Here is a 5,367-nt window from a genome sequence, read left to right as displayed (position 1 = left end):
ATCCTAGATGATAAAGAGTGAATTAAGTTCCTCTTTCGACTCAGTGGAACCCAACTATGGAAATTCGTGTATTGTCCATTCCAAGTGGGTTTTCTATACATAGATCTTTGTAAATAACCATCAGGCAATCTTTTCAAACGGACATCAAGAAAATGGAATTCGTGGTTCGATTCTGCCTCTAAGGTAAATTGAATTGCAGGGTGACAGTTATTGAAAATATTTAATATTTCATTGTGGTCCATATCATCATCACAAATAATGAAAGTATCATCCATATATCTCTTATATAAATGAAATTTCTCGATTATTGGACGAAGTGCTGAATTTTCTAGACTGGCCATGAAACAATCAGCCAAAAGAGGACCCAATGGAGAGCCCATTGCAACTCCATCTGTTTGTCTATAGGAACCATCATTAAATTTAAATTGTACGTTGAGCGTGCATCGTAGGAGTAGTTCTTTAAGATAGTGTTTTGGGATACATATCTCCAGATTATTATTTTCAATATAGTCACATAAAAAACAAATAGTTTCTGTGAGAGGAACATTTGTAAACAACGACGTGACATCTAATGAGAGCATTTTCTTACCCATTACGTTGATATTTCTGATTGAGTCGACAAATTCAAAGGAATCAAGAGCATTGTATTTGTTGATATGATTTTTAACAGGCTGTAAAATGTCAACTAACCATTTAGCAATAGAGTGATATGGAGAGTTGTTCATATCAAGTATTGGACGTAAAGGGACATTATTCTTATGAACTTTTGGGAGTCCATATATTCTAGGTACGACAGAACCCGATGATTTGAGATGTTCAAAGAGGTCACAATTGATAATGAACTCATCTTTCATCTTCTTTAGGATTTTAATTAGCATCTGTTCGGTTTTTTCAGTTGTGTCATTTTGGACGGTTTCTTTAGAGAATTTGACCGGATCAGATAGTATCGAAGATATTTTGGAAATATAGTCAGGGCGATCCATAAGTACAACTCCTGCACCCTTGTCTGGGCGACATAACACTAAGTCATGATTTTTCCGAAGATCAGATAATTGAGATTTATGTTTGTTTGTGAGTAAGCGACTAACTATAGGGATTTATTTACATATTGATTACAACAGTCTACAAGAGTTGTTTTGAAATGCTCAAAATCTTTATTAGATACTGGAATAAGGTCATTTGTTTGACGGATAAGACTTTCAAACTGGATTTTAGCGTTCAATTCATTAATGTTAGTAGACGTACTACAAAATTTAGGACCAAGGGATAATGCTTGTAGCTGAATAGTCGATAATGTTGTGCTTGAATAATTGAAAACATATTTCTTTGGCGATTCGGGAAAAGAAGCTTGAGTCTCCGTCTGTTTTAAACTTTTCATTAATTTCAAAGTCATATCTTCCGTACGATTTTTGCTAACAGTATCAATGTAATCCTTAAATTTAAAACGTTGATCTTCTGACAGATCAAATAACGTGTGTGAACGTAATGAGATATTCCTTTGAATTTGTCGACTCAATCAGAAATATCAACGTAATGGGTAAGAAAATGCTCTCATTAGATGTCACGTCGTTGTTTACAAATGTTCCTCTCACAGAAACTATTTGTTTTTTATGTGACTATATTGAAAATAATAATCTGGAGATATGTATCCCAAAACACTATCTTAAAGAACTACTCCTACGATGCACGCTCAACGTACAATTTAAATTTAATGATGGTTTCTATAGACAAACAGATGGAGTTGCAATGGGCTCTCCATTGGGTCCTCTTTTGGCTGATTGTTTCATGGCCAATCTAGAAAATTCAGCACTTCGTCCAATAATCGAAAAATTTCATTTATATAAAAGATATATGGATGATACTTTCATTATTTGTGATGATGACATGGACCACAATGAAATATTAAATATTTTCAATAACTGTCACCCTTCAATTCAATTTACCTTAGAAGCAGAATCGAACCATGAATTCCATTTTCTTGATGTCCGTTTGAAAAGATTGCCTGATGGTTATTTACTAAGATCTATGTATAGAAAACCCACTTGGAATGGACAATACACGAATTTCCATAGTTGGGTTCCACTGAGTCGAAAGAGGAACTTAATTCACTCTTTATCATCTAGGATTAAGCGAATCTGTTCTAGTGACACAATAAATGAAGAATTACTTCATCTTCGACAGACCCTCATCAAAAACGGTTATCCACCGAGGTTCGTCGATAGCAACTTAACATCTAGACGTCAGCAGGAACTAACTTTGACAGTGCAGAAGAAAACCTTGTTTATGAATATGGAATTCAAGGGAGACACGGCTGCTGAAATCCTGAATAAACGGATTTCAAAAACGTTGAATAAAACTTTCTACACAGCCAAGCTCCGAATCGTTTTCTCTAGCCGGCCTACCATTCGGGGGTGTGTTAAGGATAAACTTTCGCTTTGGGCCACATCGATGTGTATTTATAAATTTACTTGCTCATGTGGAGCACGTTATATAGGCCGCACAAAGCGATCGCTTTCCAAACGTATCTCTGAACACTATCCAGCTTGGCCCCTAAAAAATGAATGTAAAAAGATAACCAGTTCGATACAAGAGCATTTGATCAATTGTGGACACATTGCTCCAAAAGACACGTCTTTTAAGATAATCTATAGAGTTAAAGGAACCGGATCAAAGGGAGGTCGAATCAATATTTTATGCACTGCTGAGGCATTGGCAATCCATGAATTCAAGCCTGAACTTTGCGTGCAGAAACGATTTGTCCAACCTCTTACCCTTCCTTGGCCCTAATTCCCTCATTGGGTACGTTTGTTTTTTGTTTTTTTTCTGTACTTTTATCTGATTATTATCGGTTTTTTGTTTTTTTAAATTACTATTTTACATTTAAACTCTAATCAATTATTATTATTATTACCACCTTATACAAGTTTTCTTATTATTATTATGACCTTTGTGTTTGTCGCTTTTCTTCATATCTGTCAATTGAACTATTATCTGACCCATAAATTATTTTCTTTTTTACCCCTTGATTAGTACGTCACCTCATTTGTTATTTATTGTCGAATCCATTTATAATGCAATCTTTTCTAGCCTCCTACAGACATGTATTTTCCATATCACTATATATACGAATGTACAGCTTAAGTAAATGATTTCGTCGAAAAGAAAACTTTCTTCGCTGAATTCTCTTTTTCTTGTTTATAAGACATATGGTTGACCCTATCAAAAGGTATTGAGAAATCTAGGTAAATGATGTCAAACTTCTCCTTGCGACCAAGGATGCTTGTCCATCTCTCCCTCGCAGTCAGCAGGTTGGTTGTATAAGATTTACCCTTACTGAAACCATGCTGTTGGGGTGAGAAGAACTTTACTGATCACATATCATAGACACCATAACTTTAGAAGGTATGGAGATAAGGGCCACCGGTCGGTAGCTTGAAAGTTCGCTGCGTCGACCTCCTTTGAAAATTGGTGTGATGTGAGCAGGTTTCCAAATTTCAGGTAGTTTGTCTCAGCTTAGCGAGTGTCAAAAGATCAAGTTAAGCGGTTTTGCCAGTATTGAAGCTTCTTCCCTCAGTATAGCAGGATGAACCACATCCGGACCGGGAGAAGTGTTTTTCCTCATGTGCTGCAGTTTACGGAACAACACGTCAGCGGCCAGGTTCACTTCGGGAAGTCGTATGCAGTTGCAGATGAAGCGTTCATCAGTGTAGTTGATGTACGTCGGTTGAAATGTCCTAAATCACTGTTCGGCCAAAAGAATAACGGCATCCCCGTCGTTATTGGTCGGACCATTAGGACCTAGTAGTTGGGAATCTCCAGTTTTCGCTTGTCCAAGGGAAGCTGCATCACGGAATGAGCTTTTCGGGTTGGAGAAAAATTTATCGGTAAGCTTGAACTGGTACGGAAGCCTATCTTCTCTTTTTGCCTTTGTGCATATTATTATAATTATTATTCACAAACATCTTATGAGTACATAAGTGTTGTGAAGAAACCATTTCGGGTTTCTTTAAAAAGGGAATAATACACAAGTTTCAATAATGTTAACATGACATTTGCCATGTTTGAGAAAGGAAAGAAAAGGAAAATGAAATATTAATAATTCTTAAAAATCGATCCTGTATGACATGTCATTTTGACTTCTTTAATTTAGTCTATTCGCTTCGTAGCCAAGGATATCTAGTATTAGTGCTATACCTGGACATTTCTAAGGCCTTCGACATGGTCAACCACCAACTTCTCATGGGTAAACTCGCATCTTATGGGGTCGAAAACCCGTTACTAGCCTGGTTTGATTCCTTCCTCAGCAATCGACATCAAATAGTTAAAATCAACTCTTCATTGTCGAACGCAGTCCCTGTTAGAAGTGGGGTAATTCAGGGTAGTGTCTTAGGTCCTTTGCTCTTTTTAGTTTTCATTAATGATATTTGTGAGTGTTTTAGTGTGGGTAAGTCCCTTTTGTTTGCAGACGATCTTAAGGTGGTGTACTCATTTTCTCCACATGAGCTGAGCAATATTCGAAATTGCATCAGCACGGAGCTTAACAAGGTAGCACAGTGGTGCTCAAAATGGCAGCTGGAGCTCAATACAGCTAAATGTGGTTGGCTATGCTTCGGTGATACATCACTCAACCTTAATCTTACCATAAATGGGGAAATGTTATCTAGGTTACACACAGTAGTAGATCTAGGACTTAGGTACTCCGATGACTTGTCGTTTACTGAACAGGTAATGAAACAAACGTCCAAGTCTCAACGCCTTATAGGTTTCATAACTCGAAACCTTCATAACAGCGAATCTCGTATTCTAATGTACAAAGTCTGTGTTCGACCACTCCTCGAATACTGCGCGTTTCTCCTTAGTAGCACGCGCATAAAGGATAAATTAAGACTGGAATCAGTGCTGAGATGATTTACATTTCGTACTCTTGGACCTGATAGTGTCTTGACATATAATTCGAGGTGTAGTAAACTAGGGCTTGACCCTTTATGGATGAGGAGACTCAAACTTAACCTTATATTCTTTTTCAAAATACTTAACAAACTCTCCTTCACATCCAGTCAGGCAATTCAATATGCTAAAGCCCCACATTACGACATTCGTAACTCCTTGTCTTTAGCGAAACAAACATATTCTAGATCTTCTCTCTATATGAATTACTTTACCTATAAGTTTTCTAGACTCTGGAATAATTTACCCCAAACTATCCGTATGTTAAACTCTCTCCCATTGTTTGTTCGCTCAATTAATGCTTTTTGCTCCTCTGAAAATGCATTAAATGCTCTAGCGCCTGCAAGTGTATCTTACTCCACAAGTGAGATTATAGGAACTTTAAATGTTTAACCTCTTACTTGCTATCGTTGTTTTGTT

Source organism: Schistosoma mansoni, chromosome W, assembly GCF_000237925.1.
Source record: "Schistosoma mansoni strain Puerto Rico chromosome W, complete genome".
Taxonomy (NCBI): domain Eukaryota; kingdom Metazoa; phylum Platyhelminthes; class Trematoda; order Strigeidida; family Schistosomatidae; genus Schistosoma; species Schistosoma mansoni.
The sequence above is the reverse complement of the archived record's forward strand: the minus strand, read 5'-3'. Positions refer to the sequence as shown.